Source organism: Rhinolophus ferrumequinum, chromosome 13 (genome assembly GCF_004115265.2).
Source record: "Rhinolophus ferrumequinum isolate MPI-CBG mRhiFer1 chromosome 13, mRhiFer1_v1.p, whole genome shotgun sequence".
In the NCBI taxonomy this organism is placed as follows: Eukaryota; Metazoa; Chordata; class Mammalia; order Chiroptera; family Rhinolophidae; genus Rhinolophus; species Rhinolophus ferrumequinum.
In genome coordinates this window covers 56094826-56114722 of record NC_046296.1, presented here as the reverse complement: position 1 = coordinate 56114722, position 19897 = coordinate 56094826, and the positions used below count along the sequence as shown (strand labels likewise).

The window sequence follows — 19897 nt, the reverse complement described above, 5'->3', positions numbered from 1 at the left end:
TTAATTCTAACCTCCCTCGGCTCCCCCGCCCCCTGAAATCCCTTTCAGCGAAGGCTGGCAGAATGAACTGCCACTCCTGCTATAGCCTGAAGTCCTGTCTGACTCGAATTTGTCCCCTTGCCTCAGCGTTATGGAGTGAATCTGCAATGTGAGTGGACAGGGCTTTGGCCCCTCACACCTCCAGCTGCCTCTGCAGTTTTTCAGTTCAACATCGTCTAAATCCCTACTGTGTGCAGGGTCCGGCAGCAGGAGCTGTGAAATGCCAGAGTCTAGCTGAGTTCATCTCTTTGCAAGAGCCAATGAGCTGAGACAGGAGCACTGATTTATAGGCCAAGCCTGCCAGCCGACCTTGTCCCCAGCAAAGACTCATTTCAACAGGCTTCTCGTCCAAGTGATTATTCGCTGTTTGTACCGCTTGCACTTGGCAACAATTCTACAATTCCTGTTAGCAAGAGGAAACGGGAACCTTGAAGTAAGTACTGATCTCGTAAAGAGACGATTCGTGGAGGAAGGCTTCTGCCTCTTTCGGGAGCTTGCCTGGACACCTCCAGCCCTGCTCTATAATGATAATGAACTTTTTTACTAGCATGTTTTACCCGTCTAAATGCCTTCCCCATCGGGGGTATTTTTTTCTCGCCATGACACCTCATGAGGTAGGTAGAGTTGACTCAAGTGCCAGAGAAGGGAGCTGGGGCCAGAGAGGTGAGATGACGGCTCAGTACTGCACTTGGGAGTGGCAGAGCCCGCCCAGAGCTGGTGCCCAGCTCCTCGTCTGCATCTCTTTCCACCACACTAAACTGTAAGCTGGCTGGCCGAGAGGGCAGAAGAGCTTGCCGTGACACAGGTGCCAGCGGGCCTGCTGGGCTCCATGCCGAAGCTCAGAGGGGCTGAGGACCCGGGAGATGCTGTGCTACCCGGACACACAGGAGGTGCCCCGGGGAGAAGCCGGGCCACGGCTGCCGAGTCACGGTGACAGATGTTCGCGGCTGACGGGTGGGTGCTCGTGCGTGTGCTTGTGCCAGGGTGGCTGTGCTGCTGGCAGGCCAGCAGGCCAGGCGTCACATGTCAGCAACATGATCTCGCACAGTGAGACTGAAGGGAAACGTGCCCGCCAGTATCTGTGGTCTTCAACTCGGAGGGGGGCTGGGGGCCGGCACAGGGGCGGGCAGCGTCAGGAACCTCTCTGGTTCTGTCTGTCCCCTTCCTTTGCTGGCCTTGCCAGCTTTTTCAGAATAAGCAATGCTGGGTGTCCTTCCCAAGACCCCATAAGAAAGCCATGTTTAAAAGTCGGTTTCTGAAGGACTTTGCAGTGAGAGGAGCACATTTGGTACAAAAATGTTCCAGGAAAACAAAAGCCTCCCAGTTTCCAAGCTTCACAGCAAAAGAAGTGGGAAGGCATTTTCAGAGGAAGGGGGTGGAAAGAAGGAGGCAATTTTTATTTCCTAGGGATCTTATTTGAAAGTAACTGTGTTCCCTATCATTTTTTTTTCTTCAAACCCTCTCAGACTTTGGTTCTCAGCTGGGTGACGTAGAGATCTCCAAAATTTGCTGGCATTCTGGCCTGTAAGAATACATACTGTTACTTTTAATGACTGGGATTTGTTTTTAAAAGATTTCCCTGAGCCAGTCGAGCACCCAGGTACTGCCACAGTGCTGGTCCCGAGGAAGGGAGGCCAAGCTCATGACTTAGGGGGACCAGCAGCTAAGTATTCCGGCTAGACACGGAGGAGGCAGGAGAAAACCAGAGGAGACTGGGGCTCTGAGAACTGGAGAAGGCCCGGCCTGTGCCTGAACGAGAAGAACCCTCCCTTTGTTCCACTGCCCACTGCTTGTCCCTGAGCCTGGCCCCGCAGGAGGTCAGAAGAGACTTCTGGGGCTTGGCCTGGAGAATTCCTTTCTTTTCTTGTTTCCGCCTGCCATTTGGCTTCAGATCATGACATTTCTGTGAGATGCTGTCAGTGCCTGGGTTTGAGGATAATGTCTGTGTACCCAGGTCCCTTGGCCAAGAAGAAATGGTGCCTGGGGCCTGCTGGCATCTGCTCCTGCCCTGTGTCTCTTCCCCTTTCATATGACCAGCAAACAAGGGACCCTTCCTTCTCCCAGGCAGTAGGGCAGAGCTAAGCGGGAGGTGATGGGTTAGGCCTAGGACCCCAGTCCTGAGCGTGTGTGTCAGGCTGTGACTCAGCCTCAGCCCGGCCCAGCAAGGGTAAGGTACAGACCCAGCATGGCTAGCCTCACTCCTCTGAAACTTAGTGATCAAATAACCACGAGCCCCAGCCCCTACCCCTACCCAGAGGGGAGCCTGCAGAGCCAAGGCCCACCATCTATTTTTAGAAAGCTATCAGGTGCACAGGACGCCCAGTTGCCTTTTTCCACCTGTTTGGGGTCATTATAGAGATCCTGTGTCTCTGCCACAGGCCCTGCCCATTCTGCCATTAGAGTTTCACTGCAGCCGGAGCAGCCACTAAGCTCCCTCTCAATATAACCCAGCCATCAATCTGGCCTAGCCTGGCCGTGGCACATGAGTCACTGAGATCCTTGGGCCCACAGTCACTTTCCCTTTGGAAGCACAGATGTTGGACACTAACGCTTGCCCTTCTCTGCTTCCACGAGAGGGAGTTTTCAAAGGTCAGAGGGAAGTTGTCAAAGTCACTTCAGGAAGAATCTTGACGTTGGAGCCCACCATGAGGAGTGTTGATCCACTGAGCAGAAGGTCCTGGAGTCTTTGTTCTGCCAGGAAGGTGCACAGTGTATGCAGCCAGGCCGGGGCGTGCCCGGGTGCACGGTGGAGTTCATTACTACCAGGGGGAGCTGAGGGCATTCAGAGAAAGGTTCGTAGAGGAGATGGTGTGTGAGCTCAGCCTTGACGGACAGCGAGGCTTTGGTCAGGGAATGTGGGAAGGGAGGTGTCCCAGGCAGAGGGAACCTCAGAAGCTACGCTCTCAGCCTAGAAGTGGGAAAACCCGAGGTGTGACAGGAGCCTCAGGAGACAGTGGGGCTAGCACACAGGACTCAGGGACAGCAGGAGAAGGGCCTGGGACAGTGTGCCTGCCGCGTGATATGTTTGGACATGATCTGATGGATCAAAGCCACTGAGGGTCAGAGCAGGGGGAGGCAGAGGAGCATGGCAGTGTGGTGCCAGCTCGCTCCCTGCTGCCAGGATGACGTGGGGTCTTCCTGGTCACAGAGCAGCAGCAACAGCTTTGGGGGCAGCATTTGCAGTCCCACCCTCCACACCCTGTTCACAAATCCCGAGAGTGCAGTGAGCTGGCGCTACCTTGGCAGCTCCCAAGAGCCTGCTATTGACATCTGTGGGGACAGAGTCCCAGAGAGCAGTTTCCAGGCTCTCGGCTTCACGTGGAAAGGTGCTGGCTCGGGTAGTGGATGGTCATCAACTGTGACTAGTTGGCCATCAGCTGTTACTGGTTAGCCATTAGTCACTCATATAACTGCCGTGGCTGAGCTAGCAAGCAGAGTGCGGATTGTGGATTGTGGATTGCAGAGAAGCGGATTGCAATTAGCAAGGGGTTGGTTGTTGGCAGAGAAGCGGGCGGACGGCGGGTGGCAGATCGTGTGGCTCCTGCTTCCTGTGTCTCCAACCCAGCCACCAGCGAGAATAGTGGTATGACTCCCCTACCTATGGCTCCGTGGGTGTTCCTTTTTGGCCTCACCATGTCCTGCGTTCTTGTGTGGGGAGCGGGACCAGAGACCCCGCATGACACCCTGCATGACATCATCTCTTCCCAGCATCATGCTCAGGGACGTGTTGGTAGCTCCAAATCGAAGTGGGGGTATTTATACAAGAGCAGCAAACGTTATAAATCAGGGTCTACCTAGTTTTATCTCTTTGTTCGTTTCGTGTTCCCCACACACACACACCCCCACCACCAGAGCCGGCTGTTGAAACACTTACCAGCACAGCACGGGGCGACCGGGAGGCTCTAAAGGGACTTCTGCTGAGGAATAAGAGTGGGATCTCAGGGACACACTGACCTGGCAGAGTGCCTCTGTGGCCCTGTGTTGTCCCCTTCCCTGCTGAGCAGGCTGGAGGGTGGCAGTGGGGACAGTCCCCCACCAAGAGAGTTGAGCAGTTTCAGCCATTTGTGGGCCAATTCTGAAGCAAACTCCTTAACCTGGACTCCCAAGACCTTCGACAGACACTCTTCGCTGGGAGGAAACAGGATGCTTCCTCGCTTCCCGCTTCCTCCCCTGAGCCGGCTCCACGCCAGCCTCAGCTCCTTAAACGGCACCTGCTTCTCCCTGCACGCGTGGCATGTGGCGCCCCTCCCTCAGCCCCTCAGCTCACCCCCAAGTTGGTTTTATTTAGACCCTGTGTCTTGGGCACTGAAAGCCCTGGCCGGGGCCGGGCCCTTAGGGCATGCTCAGTGAATACAGGCCTGTCTGTAGCTCTCCGACCACAGGCCGGCAGAGCGTGAGAGCCGGATGCGGAGGGTCTGCCTTTTCTGGGGTGGGCAGTGGAACTTGCAGGCAGAGAAAGCATCTGAGCAGGGCTTGCTTTCTTAACGGCATGTCTGGTTAGTCCTGACGACACGGTGAAAGCACCAGGATTTGTTCAGTGCTTTAGAGTCACAAAGCACTTAGCCCACAGAATCCACCCAACAACCTGGTAAAAGGAGGAGCATTCCTATTTTAGAGGTGAGGAAACTGGGCCAACAGGTAGACCGCTAGCCTTAACCCTGACTCCTGGGACCCTACGTCCCGAGCTGGCTCCCTGAATGGAGGGCTTCAGATAACTCATCCCAAATGAACTCAGACAACAGCAGCTGCCCAGCCTCCACAGGAGATCACGGTACAAGACCTGACTCCAAAGACAGGTCTGCAAACCCTGTGACCACCATCCCTCCGGGCCTTGCTTCTTAAAAATGGCCTTTAGTGGCGGTGATGAATACACGGATGCATTTGTTGTTCTTTTGGGAAAAGAAAAACCTGGCTTCTTAGAGCTGTTGTATTTTATTTTTCTGTAAAGCAGAAATTAATTTTAGTCTTTCTTTTTGGTTTAAAATGTTGTTCTTTGCTTTTTCTGCCCTACAATTTAAAAGGAAACATTTGTCTGTTGAGAAAAGAAATGATAATTATAGGCTAAAAATTGTTTCTATTCTGATTTGAAAAAGTGACAAAAAAAAAAGTTCCATCGCACAGATGGAGCCCTGCTGACGGAGAGCGTTTAACAATGGTTAACCCAGGCCGGTTTGGGGCACAGAATGACACTCGAGGTAGATTTGGGCTCTAGTAGGGTCCGGGCCAGGGGCTTTTCCAAGGCTGGTCTCCATTTCCGAGTCTAGTCTGTAGTCCCTGTGGGGTCTGAACACTGCAGCCTCCACATGTTTTGCCAGTGGGAGGAAGGAAGGCGACCGTCCATCAGTTTACCTGTGAGTTGTGTGGCCCCTGAGCCATGTGGACGAGGCCAGGTGCTCCAGAGTCACCTACCTTTATTCCCTGAGCCACGAGTTTTACCTCTCAGCCTTACAAAATTAGAATTGTTCCAAGTCCTTCGATCAATGAAGCAGGAAACTGATTAGACTGTGAAATTAAACTAATAATGTCACGCTATTAACCTTCGATCAATGGGGAAAGAGCTCAAAGTGAAGGCTATTTCCTAAATCCATATTACCCTTGGATACATGTATTTACTTTTTAGAGGAACTCCTAGCAGTGCATGCATCTCCCGGGCCCCTTTCTTTCCCAAAAAATGCAGTGCAGAGCTACCTAATGTGTGTAGTGGGAGTCACGATAGGTCAGGGAGAGCCAAAGCTGCAAAGGGTAGAGCAGTCCCTTGGGTGTTGCGGGGCCGGGGTGGGGGGGCCTTAGTGCTTCTGCTGCATGTGTGATCCCACCCTCAGCTGCTACTTGTCACCAGGAACTCCTCTTTGGGGTTAATGCCACCCCCATCTCCCATACCCAGACTGGGAACTCAAGTATGTAGCGCTGGCCAGAGAGCTCCTTTATAAAATTGCATGTGACTCCTGGGTTCACACCACCACCAGGCACACTGCAGTATGGAGTTTGCTAAGCCCACCAGAGACAACGGTGGTCTTGGTCCTTCTCATCCTCCTTCCTCTTCCCCGTATTACCTCCCCTTCCTCCCCAACCATAGGCTGATTGGAGGCAGTAAACATACTTGAGAGTGAGGGGCACTCATCGGGGCTGTTTTCTGATATGTCCTGATCACTGTAAAGGGCCAGCTTGGAGGTGGAGTAGAGTTCTTATCTAGAAACAGTCTTCAGCTGGGACCAGCCTCCACCTGCAAACCTGGCTCTGGGGGCTCGTGGACACTGGGCTCAGCCTCTCTCCCCCTGCACTGGTCTGTCAGTCAGGACAGCCTCCTGAGACAAGCTGGGTGGCCAGCAATGCAGACTGGGCTTCCATCACAATACAGCAAAGGCTCAGTTGTCACAGTGTCAGATACCATAGCTCAGGTGTGGCCAAGTTCTGAGAGGCCCTACCTCTCACTCGCCTGAGAGCTGAATGTGGACCCAGCTGGGCCTCCAACATAAGCATCAAGACCAGCTGAACTACAGCACGTTAGTCTTTCGAGCTCTTTCCATATGCTTTGCACTTCATAACCTAACCATGCAGAGCAAGGAAGGTGGGTGTTATTGCCCCCGCTTCAGGGGTGAACACACTGAGGCTGAGTGATTGAGGGACTTGTGTGGTCACCCAGATACAGAAGACACAGGGCCAGCTCTAGAACCCTGGTCCAGAGCCCTTCGGTCGCCTGAGTTCTCTCTAGGAGACTATTCTAGAATTAGCCAAGTCTTGGTCCTTCCCTGGCTTTGCCCCTGAAGAGGAGTGAGCACATCTTTCCCATCCTCCCTCCCTTGGCTTGTCCTCCTCCAATACCTGTCAGTTCCATCATGGTCGAATGTTGCCAAGGATCAGACCCCCCCCCCCAAAAAAAAGTGGGGATGGTATTTAATAACTAACTACCCTAATGATCCTGCAGAAATTCTGGAGACCTGCTTTAGGAGCGATGTCAATTAGAGCCATCTGCACGGTGGATAAAGGAGCCCTACCCCAGCTGTACTGTTGAAACATGTTAGCGTTTTCCTACCAGCGGCCATATGGTACTTAACGAAAGTGAATTGTTCACACTGCACAACCCGCGCCTCCTGATGAATACCAGCATTTTGTTTTGGAAAATAGTTCCTCAGTCGTGCGGAATATTTTTCAATGCGATAAGTAGCAAATTGGAAGCCGGGAAGCCCGTGAATGCAAACGGACTTGCATCACCTCAAGATGTTCTTCCCCCCACCCCAGCCCCAGCCCGGCCCCCGCATCCCACCTGTGCCTCGTCCTTAGCATCTGTTTCTGAATCTGCTCAGGAGCGCTGAGGCCACACAGGGCGCTTGCCCCACCCCACCTTAGTGTTTCCAGTTGTGTGAAATTGGAAGCAGGTCTGAAGCTATGTGCAGTGAGAGCACTGAGCTCCGTCGGGAAGGGCACAAAACATTGGGCAAAAGTCCCCCAAGAGCTGGAAAGTAGTACAGGATGTTTCATTGCTTTTGCGGCTTCCAGGAAGGGTTCACTTTCTATGTGCGACCTGTTCCTTTTAAGAAGTGCGAAGCTCCGGTTGACACCTGGATGCACAGTGAGGTGGAGGAAAAGTGTTTCTGGGGCTCAGCAGAGCTGCCTGAAGCCTCTCTCCTCCCTCTCACCAGCACAGGCGAGGCCTCCAATCAGCAGTGACCGAAAGTCCTTGCCACCTGGTGGTCAGTCCCTGACCTGTTCCCAGATAACTGGGCCCAGGTGCAGCCGTCCTGTGGGTAGCGTTAACTGAGAACAGGCACGTTTCAGAAGCAGACCATTGCCAAAATCAGGCGTATGTTGTACCAGGAGGAAAGCTGGTGACTGCTCTGAGTTGCCCCACCCACCCACCCACCCACGGCCAGGTCATGCTGGACAAGGGGACCCTGCACTCCCTCTTGGGGCTCTGTGCCCTGGGGGAGCTGAAGGCCCAAGCTGTTTCGTTGCAATCTGCTCTGGGAGCAACAGGATTTCATTTGCAGGCAAGGTCTGTTTTGGAACTTTCCCTAGAACCGAAGTCACTTACTAAAGCTTAATGGAAGGCAAGGTTGACTGGAGTTAGTGATACATAGGATGTATGGCGAGAAGATCTGAGACCCAAGACTGTGTTCCACAAAACCGTGGTCCCATAAATCTCTCTTATTTCCACTTCGGCAGCGACTGATCCCAAGTTACAATAACGATCCTAAGTTCAGCCAAACACGTCCTTAAAGGAAATCCTTCTGGGTGAAAAATAGCAGAAATGTGCTCACGTGGGTCCCTGATCGGCAGACCACATCATTTGCTTCCTACATCTATGCCCTGGGTATTTCCTCCTCCTCATTGACACCTGGTACCATAAGACATGTGCCTGAAAGAACCAAGTCATGGTGACTCCCAGATGGCCATTTCAACAAGGTTACCAAGGCCCAGAGTAGCCTCTATCGCCTGCTGGTGAAAGGGACCCAGAGCATCTCAAATAAATCACCAGCCGTTCCATTAAGCTGATTCCAGAACAACCCTGAGACCAGAACCCACCCTGCTGCCCCTCTCCCCACCCCATTTGGAGCCTCGCCTGGCAGTTCAGCTAAAGAGTTAACCTTCCTCATTTGGGGAAGTGGGGGTGGGGAAGGCTGGGGCCGATTTGACATACGCTGCCTGGTCTGAACGTGAATGCTGTGCTCAGACACTGAATTTGATGAATTGCATTATAAAATTTAAAAACAAATTTAAAACTCTATTAACTCCCTGTAATGGCCTCCTCCTGGAGTACACAGACAGCAACGGCTCACTGGCAGGGAGAAAAAATACTCTCGTTTGCAGTGTGCTTTGCTTGCAGCAGAATGGAGATGGGTAGGAGTCTGTGGCTTGTGGGGGTGGCGGGGGCGAGGCATACACCCTCTGCACGGAGCACTGCTTCCTGCTCCCAGATCAACAGCAGGCCACACAAGCAAGCCGTCGCAGGACGCACATCTCCAAGGTTAGACTCTGTCTGGCTCCTGTGTTAAAATCTAAATTCAGCTTTTTTTTCAAGGCTAACACAGTGATTTCAAGATGAAACTGAAGGAGTGATGAGCTTACAAGATGTGGCCAAGTTGGGGAGCTCATTCGCCGTCGAGGCCTGTGGGGTGTGGGTCAGCACGTGGGTGTCAGGCAAGAGGAGGTGTGTCCCCAGTGTCACCCAGCCCACCCTCTGCACGGGGACAAGGGTCGGGACAGGGAGGTGGTTCGATGTTCGCTGCAGGCCTCTGCAAATCGAAAAGCATTTGGGGGTGGGCGGGGGAGGGGGAGTATTGGCCTGGCTCCAGACTACCAACTGGAGAGAGATGAACTTTTGTTGTGAAAGGAGGCAACCCTGCAGCTGTGAGCAGCGAGGAGGAGCTCAGCTGGCAGAGAGAAGTCCTGGGGCCCAGGGGAGAGCTCCTTCCATGTCTCTGCAACTGAGACCCCAAGCTGAGGTCTACGAGGGGTTACGGGGCTTAGTCTTTAGGGAGCTCAAGGTGTTTTCTACCTGCAGTGGCTTCTCTGTTTGAGAGGCAGCTATCAGTCCTTCCATGTCCATGAAGTGACTTGGAGATATTTTGGGAGTGGTATACACGTACGGCAGGCCTGGCTGTCCACAGATAGCAAAGAAACTGTGTGTACAGGAGTGTGTATAGGGTTACTGTGTGTGTGTGTGTGTGTGTGTGTGCGTGCTTGCACATGTGTACGTATGTGTATGTAAAAGTAAGCTGTGCCTTGTGATGTGGCTCCCGTTGGCCATTCCTGGCATGGGCTTAATGTGGACTCTGGATCCAATGATGTCTGTCTTTCTGAGAGCGCCCTTCAGAGCTGGTGTTCCACCCATGCTGGGGAGAAGGCCGGGATTGGCTAGGTGGGGGTGCAGAGGAGACTGAAGGCCCCAGGCCTGGCAGGACTTGTAGCATTTGGTGCCAGCAATAGGTGAGCATCTCCCAGGAGTTAAGCAGCTAATACAATGCCAGGAGCTCTGGGTAATGGACATAGTTTTGTGTAGCCTCTTGGGAGCCTTGACCTAGACCAGCAGGTAACAGCCAGAGAGGTCTTGGAATGCTCCTCTCCTAGCAGCTCTGGATGAGGCACGATGTTTGGGGTGAAGGGACGAGAGATGACATTTATAAAAGTTTGAGGACGCCCTCCCCGCCTCTCGGGACTAACAGTGTAAGCAGGATCAAGAGTATCCACAGTAATGAAGGGAACAGAATTTTCTCGTGCTAGCACATTCTCTAGGACATCCATTCCTGGACAGTCGTGCTAATTAGAGGCTGACTGTGCCTTCCAACCTTTGTGAGCCTGCTTTGGGCCATTTTGTTTAAACGACTGCATTTAGAAAAAATAATGTTACTAATTAGCCCCCATTATTTTAAATAAATGAGATTTTCCTATGACATTTAAGAAAACAGAGATATATATGCATAATGCAGAGTTTACAAACCTCTTTTTGTGAGGGTAATGTTGTTCCTGCCATTCCAATTGAAATTTGAACCAAATGAGGAGAGTCTCTGGTCTTTAGAATGCCATTTACGTTTATCCCTCTCCCACTTCCCCTCTGTGCGGCAGGCGATGCTTCAGTTCTAGTGTATTTCTTCCCGTACACATTTCTTACACAGCAAAGTAAATAGCAGAATAACATGGGCTTCAGAAACATCCAGACTCGACTTGAATCCAGGTGCATTGCTTTGTGAACCTGGGAAGGCACTTGGCCACACTGCACACAATATGACTTCTCTCGTAAGGGCATTCGTCATCGTTATTATTTTATTTTTGTTAAAACAAAATCCTGAATGTGAAAACCTAGCCCAATGCCTATTGCATAATAGGCATTCAATAAATTATAGTTCTTACTATGTTTGAGTGCCTTTGTTGACGCGTAGTGTCCTCCCAGCCTGGAATTTTCTTCTCTTTCTTGCCTTCTGTTGAAATCCTATGCATCCTTGAAAGGATGAGCCTGAATGCCCCTGCCTCCAAAAAGCCTTCTTTGCCGGCCTCAGTCAGGAGGATATATGCCTTTGCAGCGCCACAAGATTATACTTGTGTCCCAGACCAGATGTCACTCTTCTTTCTGTTCTGCTCAGTGTCTCCCAAGCTGCACTGAGTTTTGTGCACATAGGGACCATTCTTTACCCTTTACATGCCAAGGCAGTGTTGAGCCCCGTGCTTGCACAGAGGGGCTGCTCAAGACGTACTTGTAGAAGGAATGGGTTTTGAATTTTGAATTGAGTGAAACTGAAATTCTGCGGTCCGTTTGGGGCTCCTGTGGCTCAGAACTTCCCTTGCCAGACTACTGGAGGTGGCTATTCAACTGAGAACTTAGAAAAAAAGAAAAAAATGCCTTATGTGGTGACTCAGAGTTGAAGGACATCTTGGGTTTCACAGCCTAGAACCCCCAACAGGCTTTTTATAATTCCCCTAACTCTGTTGATGCTGCAGCAATATCGACCGGCTCTAGAAGTTACTAAAACACAGTTTGGCACAAAGGGACTTTCTGGGGTGATAGAAATAGTCTATATCTTGAGTATGTGGTCGTTACGCAGATGCATACATTTGTCAAAACTTGTCAAACTGTACATGTAAGATCTGAGCATTTGTGTTATGGAAATTCTACCTCCATAAAATTAATTAGTTAAAAAAAAATGAAAATGGGCCAGGCAGAGGGGCCTGCCCTGGTCTTCACATCTTCTCCCTCCACTGTGGGTGTGGAGGCACTGAGAAGTGTGACTACAGCCAGCATGTCACAGGATTGCTCTGGGAGGAAAGCGACAGAATAGCTTCTGTATTGTGGAATGGTAATCCTTTCAATCCTGAGCTCAGCCTCAGTGCACAGGTGCCACCCCATTTTCTCCCCCAAGACCTCACCCGTGCCTGCCTCTGAAGAACTGCCAAGCACTAGCTGTCAGCTTTGCAGCCTTGCTCAGCCACAAGCTGGAGTCCACCTCTCACCGGAGGGGAGAGGGTTAAGATCAATGGAAGCCCGGAGGCCCCTCCAACAGACATTTGCACACCTATGTTTCTAGCAGCAATATTCACAACAGCCAAAAGGTATAAGCTACCCAAGTGTCTGTCCATAGATGAATGAATGGACAAACAAAATGTGATATAGACATACAATGGAATATTATTCAGCCTTAAAAGGGAAGAAACTATTGCATTCATGGGTATATATTAATACTACCACATCGAGGAACCGTGCAGGCATTATGCTAAATGAAATAAACTAGACACAAAAGTCCAAATATTGGGTGATTCCATTCATTTGAGGTACCAGAGTAGACAGATAAATAGAGACGGAAAGTAGCAGGGTGGTGGCCAGAAGCTGTGGGGAGGGAGAAACGGGGAGTCATTGTTTAGTGAGTACAGTTTCAGTTGGAGAAGATGAAAAGTTCTAGAGATGGATAGTGGTGATTGTGGCACAACATTGTGAATGTACTAATGCCATTGAAGTACACACTTAAAATGGTAAATTTTGTGTTCTGTATATTTACCCCAATGCAAAAAAAATTATAAAGAAAAAGTACCAAAAAAAAAAATTCCAAAGCCTAATAAGCCCCCTTAATTTTTTTTTTCTTGGCCCGCTTAAATTTTGACATCTCCTATTTCAGAGGTGATGCTTGGCTGAGGGTCTGATTTCAGGTACTGAAAACAAAAGTGTAGAAAACACAGGCCATCTCTGACTGCTTACCCCTCTCTTAAAGTCAGAGTGCAGGCCCTGGCAGGGTGACAAGCATCCATCCTGAAAGCCAAGGTCCTTTTGTCAAGATGGACACAGTCACACCACTGTTTTAACTTGATTTTCTCATGTTGACTCGCTCAGGCAACATGCGGCTTCAACCTGACAACCAAGGGGTGAATTTTCCTTTGTCGCTCCAGAAACTCCCAGCATCATAATTGGGGTGACCCTGTCCTCAATACCCCTGGGGCCCCAAGCTGCAGAAATGAGAGCACCTCCGATAGAAGGGGCCTGGCTGTCAGAGTGGGTTGGGTAATCCGGAGTGACACCCAGCACTTGTCACGGCAGGGAGCCGGGCCCAAGACAGGCACATGGCAGAGGATTTAAGGAGGCCAACTCTCCCACCTCTGCCTCAGGGGACCAGATTGGATTTGTCTCTCCAGTGTCATAATGCTGTACCCATCAGCACCTGAAATGCACAGCTAACACTTTGCACCCTTGGAGGAGACAATGTCTCAGAAAAGCAGCATCCTGAAAGGGACTGCTGACCTTTCTGTTTGCAAAACAAACCAGGAATGTTGAGGCCTGATCTCTCTCCATAGAGGTTTATTGCACTCAAGCCTTAAGAGGAACAGAGAGAGCATCTGAGGGAAAGGCCTGAGCCCATGCAGTGGGAAGAAACTATACACTACGGTCAATATAAATAAATACACACGTACCTCACATTGTAAACAAGGACAGGGACATTCGAAAACAAACTTCTGGTCTTTCCTCCCACCTAATGAGTAGTGAAAGAACAGAACACTCCACTCACACACACACACACACACACACACACACACACAAACACACACACGCCCTTCCCAGGTACAGTGGAAAGGACTGCTCTCGACCTGCCTGGCACCCCCTTTTGGGTGATGGAGCCTAGAGGGGTGTACATTGCTCTCACCCTGCACCAGCCTCCCCCTAGTTATCACTTTCCTGTAATCTGGCTTCCCGTCTCTGCACCTGCATTTGTTCTGCGTTCCCTCTTGGGCCGTCTGTGGCCGTGGCCCTCAGGTGGCTGCCTGCCTGCCTCTCCCGGACAGCCTGCGGCCTCACCAGCCACTCCATGGACTCAGGGGAAGGGGTGTGCTTCCCCCCTCCTTCCTCCATTGTTCTACTGTGAAGGGAAGGGCATTTAAAGTCCTGCAGGAAGGAAGAGTGACTTCTCAGTACCTACAATGGGCAGGAACATGGACTCCCTGACACTTTATATGTGCCACAATTACACACACACGAAGACAGACATTTCCAGCAGATCAACAGGCAGCATCCTGTTTAACCATTCATGACCAATGTTACGCCAGCTGCATTAGTGCTTGGAATGCAGAGTTGTTTTAACTATAAAACATACCAGGATTCACCTGTTGGCAGAATTTAGAGCCCAGAACTGCAGGGTGTAAAGGAAGCAGGGGACCCCATCTGGGTCTTTGGGGAGGGCTCTTTGCTGAGATTTGGGCGTTTGGGGTTTGGCCTCCTCCAAGAAGCCGCATGTTAAGGAAGATGGAGAGGCAGGTGGCAGTCCAGCCCAACACCTCTGTACACGCCTGTCAGGGATAGAAGGACTAGACGCTAAGGACGCTCGCTGGATCCTTGTTGGTTTGGTGTTTGGGGCTGCTGGAGGCTTTGGAATGTGTCCAGATGTCAGGATTCTTGCCATAGCCTTCATGATGGTAAGAAACGCTTCTGAAATCCCCTGGTGACTTCTCCATGAGGAGAAAGGAGGCTCTGGTCTGAGTGTACCACAGACCTCGCCTTGACTGTTAGAATACGGGTGCATCATTGAGCCCATTGGGCTTGACCCCAATTAGCCTGTGAGAGAACGAAGGCCATAAAGGAGACGAGACTTAGCCAAAATCACACCACCAATATGTGTCAGAACGAGGACAGGAGCCCGTGTTTCTCTGTAGTCCCGGTATAGGGGTCCTTTGATCAGCTAAACATTATGAACGGGGAAGGGAGAGCTTCTCCGGGCACCCAGTTCACCTGAGGATTTGTTAAAACGAGGTTCTGATTAGGCTGGGGTGGGGACTGAAGTTCTGCATTTCCAACAAACTCTCCCGCGCTGCTGGTCCTGGGACCACAAAGATGCCTGAAGTCAGTTCACTGGCCAGGAGGCCAGAGGGTGTGGGTGCAGAGCTGGCGTTCCTAATTCTCCATCGTACCTGCCTGGCTCTATGCTTGATCTGTTTTATTTTTACCAAGATGTCTAAAAGCCGTTGGTCCAGACCCCCAACAAGGAGGTTATCTGTCACCCTTTGTCAGCTCCTTGCTACCCAGCTCTCTGACATCTCTGGCAGGCAGGAAGCTGGAAGCAGGCCTGGAAAGTGCATTCCAGACGCTGGGAGGACTGAGCAATCACACAGGCTCAGTGCCTGTGGGGCTGAGCAATGATCTCTGATCGTGGGAAGGAACGCGTTGTGGGATTCGTCCCTCTGTTGGTTTTCTGGACTGCGGCTTGACTAACTCTAGTGGATGATGCCTGTCCTCGATATTTGTGAGGATGTGACGATGTGTGTCGTTGATGTCTTTCAGAATAAGAGGTCCTCAGTGGCAAGATTGCCAGCGCCTCTGCTTCGTGGCAGGTCTCTCTTATCTGGAAACCTCTCCTACCCAGAGCCTAGATTGAGAAAAGACCAGAAAGCGGCTCTGAGGGGCTGACAAAACAAATGAGGGATCGCCAAGTGTGTGCACCCAAAGTCTTGTTTGTTTTTCATCATCAACCCCTCAGACTTTAATTCAGAATTGTTCTTGAAAGTACACACACACACACACACACACACACACACACACACACAGATTGGCGGTAAGATTGATTCCTGGGATTCTAAATTCAAACCAAATTTTGCAAACTCCCAATCTGTCAAGAGTAAGGAGAGGGGTCGGAAAGATAACAGAAGCAAGAGACGTTTGCTAGAAGCTAATCGGAGATGAAGTGACTACAAAACTCTAGAATTCGACGTGCAAGGAGGCACCACAGCCCGGGGCTGGTTAGTGCGAGAACACTGGGTCGGTCCTACGGGGTCCTTTGGGCCTGAGCATGAGGCCGTGTAACAACCCGGGATCTCCGTTATGGTAAATTCTGTTCAGCACAGTGGGGAGTATGCAATGTTATTTCAGAATGTGTTGTCTTTAAAATAGCTAAAATAGTTTGTTCTTGTTTAAGATTGGACCTTTAGAGGAATCCATTTCTGTTATCTCAAAAATATATCTGCCTGTAAGAAAAATAAGACTTTCACTAATAATCCCGGCAGGCCTGGACGATGCTCAACTGTCTTCATTCTGCTTCCTCTGGTTCTTCATACATCTCTTTTCCGTGTTCTTTTTCCGACCTCTCAATGGGAGTATTAGCTGCAGTGCGAGGCTTCCTATACTTTTATCTTTCTAAATACAGTTTGACCAGTTTGGCCCCCTAAATCCTGATGACTTCAAAAACTGGTGTCGCCAGCCTCCGACATCCTTATTAAAGGACCTTCATCCTGATGTGCTCCCACCTCAGATTCCATGCATCTCAAATTAAAATCCTCTACTTCCCTGGCATCCCTCATGCCAGTCATGGTCACACCACCACCCCGCCCTGTAACTTGGCTCTGGTGTCTTTCCGCTTTGTAACTTCTCATTTCTGTCTCTTCCCTGTCTCGTCTGCCACAGCTCAGATCCTCATAAACCCTCCCCTGGGCTGTTTGCATCTGTGTCCCAAATGACCTCCCTGTTTTCGGTTCTCCACCTCCAGTCCATCTCCCTCATGTCTGCCCCAGTCCCTCAGGAGGGCTCCATCTTCCTCAAACTCTCTGCTCAGGGCCTGTGTCCACACCTGCATTGTCCAATACGGTAGCCACCAGCAGACGTACTAGTTAAATTCATCAGTTCCTCAGTCATATTAGCCAATTTTCGAGTACTTGATAGCCGTATTTGGCTAGCGTATTGGATAGCCCAGATGATAGAACATTTCCATCAAAACAACGCTCTTGTGTCATCTTGAGCTTCTTTCTTTCCCTCTCCTTCTCTCTGAATCCTCCCTGTTTCCCAAAGAATCACAAAGAAGTTTCCTTACATCCCAAACCTCATCTTAAACAAGACACAACTTAGTTCTTCTGAGAGTGTCTTAGAACGCATTAGAACTCTTAATTATAGCAGACAAGCACCCACCCAACTCAAACTAATTGAAGCGAAAAAAGAGAATGCATTAGTTCTTGTCACTAAAAGATTCAACAACAGCTTCTGCCATGTTAGACCCAGGAGTTCACAGAATATAAGAACTCTTGTCAGCCTCTCATCTCTACTTTCTCCCTCTGGCTGGCTTCATTCTCTGCTCTGCAGATTGCTTCTTCCCCATGACCAGGGAAGATAGCCAGGAGACATTCCCGTTTATAACACCCATACTGTTCATGATCCCAAAGGAGGAGAGACCCTGGTTTTCTGAGTTCGTATGTCAGATCTAAGGGATATGAGTCTGTCTTGGGCCATGAACGCTGAATCAGTTCATTGTGGCCAGGGGATAAAACACACTGATTTGCCTGGTCTGATCACATGCTCGCCCCAGCGGTGAGTCAGAACACCCAAACCTTACCTAATGGGCTCCATGTGAGACATATATTCTACTCTCAGATGAAGGAAGGAGGGATGGATATCAGAGGCAACACAGATTTCACTACTGAATAATGCCCGGGACCTTTCTCACTTTGTTCGTTGGATGGCAATCTTCCTGATGCCTGGCAAAGTATCTGTATAGATACCCGGTACAGTTGATGCACTAACGGATGGAGAACTGAATCTGTGGGTGGGTGAAGGGGTGGGTGGTTGAGAGCAGGGATGAGTGAGTGGATGGAAGGTTGGGTACACATATGCCCAGCTGACCCCGTGAGGTGCTGTGGGGAAGGCAAGAGGAGAGAAGCAGAACTCCAGGGGCTCACGCACCCAGTGGAAGCAGCACTTACTCTCTGATAGTCTAAGAACCCCTTGAGGATTGGTCCAGCCCTGCCAGACAAGGCTTCCTTGAGGTTACCCCTCAGCCAAACTCATCTCCTCCAGCCCTCACAGCCCTGGCACAGTGCTGAGTGCCAGCCATGGCTGGCTGGTGGGTTGTAAGTCTGGCAGCAGCTCTGTGCATCTTTTGTTTTAGAGAGACAGTGAGATAGGAGCTGTCCAGCCACACAGAGTGATTCTAGAAATCTGAGGCAGCAACTCTCCCTGGATTGCTGGTCCCAGACATACTACGTTCATCATTCTTAAGCCCGTCACAATTAAAAACATGTTTAAAAAAAAAAAAAGTCCAAGCCAAAAAAATCCACAAAATTGGTGCTCCCAGTAGATGGGCGGCAAAGCCGGTGCTTCCTTCTTGTGCAAGAGGATGGGTGGGTTTTGGCCCAAAGTCCAGCTCTTGGGAAACAGGAGGTGTGTCCTCCGTCCATAAGCTCTCATTGCTGGCAGTGGCCACAGCGACACGGCTGCTGGAACTGTCTAGCAAACTGAAGAATTAATCCCGGGAAGTAATTAGCACTCCTGGGAGTGGCCGGGGTGCGGGCATGTGTTGTCATCAATGCCATCATGCCGGTGGCCTTGGGAAGCAGCATTAACGAGCCTAAAGGGCTCAGTCAGACAGCCAGCGTGGTGCGGTGTTTTGTTTTGTTCTTGTTTAATCTCTTGTCTAAAATAGCCTCTCAGAATTTGGCAACCATGTCTCTTCCCTGGTAAGCTAGTGCTGTTCCCTCCTTTCTTTAATCGCGTCTTTTTTCTGTGCACATGTTCATCAAGGAACAAGAATTCACTAGGCATCTGGAGGACTTATTTCAGCCCCAATAGAGCCACCCATCTGGAAGCTTGTACATTCCGGATGCTCCTGCAGATGAGAGGGCCATCTGAACAGGGGTCAGCCTGTTGGCTGTCACCCGGCCTGTCGGGGGGTCGGGGGAGGCGTGCCCCCTCTCTGCCCGTCTCTTGTTCTGTGTCCATGTGGCACATGTGCTCCGATGACCGCTCGCAGGGTTTGGCTATTTGGGAATGTTCTGAGTCTCCTGCTTTCTGGAGTTGACCTTTTCTACAAAACACGTGCCATCCACAGGGCTTGTTGAGCATTTGGAAGAAGACGGTCCCTGGGGAGCCAGCGTCCAGCCTCTGTCCTTCTTACATTCTCTCCCCAGGGTGGAGGCAGGGGAGGGACCTGGATCCCTAGGGAGTCAGCCTTGGTGTTGTTCAGCCCCAAAGAGATGAACCTGGAAGATGGGCTCAGGACAGCTGCCTCTGCCACTCCCCTGGAACACCTGAAGGGGGGGGCAAATCTAGTTAACACTCAAACAGCTCCTGCTTGGCTGGATCCAGGCTCTTAGTGACCTTGGGCAAAGTCACTTTCAACTCTCTGAGCCTCTGTTTCCCCATCTGTAAAACTAAGATTGCGTTAGTCAGGGCAGGCTAACTGCTGACACAAACAACCCCAAAATAGAGTGGCTTAATCCAATAGAAGTTCGTGTCTTTCTCAGGTCATAGTTCGGGGAGGGGGTGTGACAAGAAGGAGCTCGACTCTGTGGCCCCAGTAGAACCAAGGCTTCTCCCAGGGTTTGTCTCTCACAGCTGGACCTGTCCTCCCTGCAGTGAACAGGGAACGAGAGAGGGTGAACAAGGCAGCCCTGCTCATACCCATGTAGGCCTGCAGGACCCAAGTCACTTACACACACATTGTACACACACTGAGGACAACTAGTCACATGGCCTCAGCTAGAATCAAGTGGGACTAGACAGTGTTGTCCCACTGTGGTCTCCAAGAAAGAAGGGGACACGGACACAGGGAGCACCTGTGGCCTTTCCAGAGACAACAATAAAACGTCCTACCGCGACTGCCCGTGAGGGTTAAATGTTAAATGCCATTGTTCTTTAGACTCTGAGCCTGGTCCCACAGACACGAAGAAATTGTTATTTTTCTTCTCTTTCGCCTACCGGTTATTCCCTTGAGGCTTATGCAAATAGCAGACCAAGGCAAGAAATTAAATATACGTCCCTCACCTCTGAAGCTGCTTATTTCCTTGTTTCCTTGCAGTGTAACATTTCATTAGACCTTCCAGATGGGGAAAGAGCAGGCAGATTAAAAGTCTGCTAGAGCCTAGCAGCCTGCTTCATCGGTTTGGGGACGGCTGGGGCTTCAAAGCTATTTGG

The 19897-nt window shown here is 50.7% G+C and overlaps 1 protein-coding gene across 1 annotated transcript in view; it reads left to right on the top strand.

The window, feature by feature from the left end:
- The first annotated feature begins 339 nt into the window (after positions 1-339).
- KLHL29 (kelch like family member 29) overlaps positions 340-19897 on the top strand; it is a 172546-nt gene continuing 152988 nt past the window's right edge. The window contains 1 exon segment of the mRNA XM_033124873.1: positions 340-472. The gene's annotated coding sequence lies outside the window, so the exon portion shown is untranslated.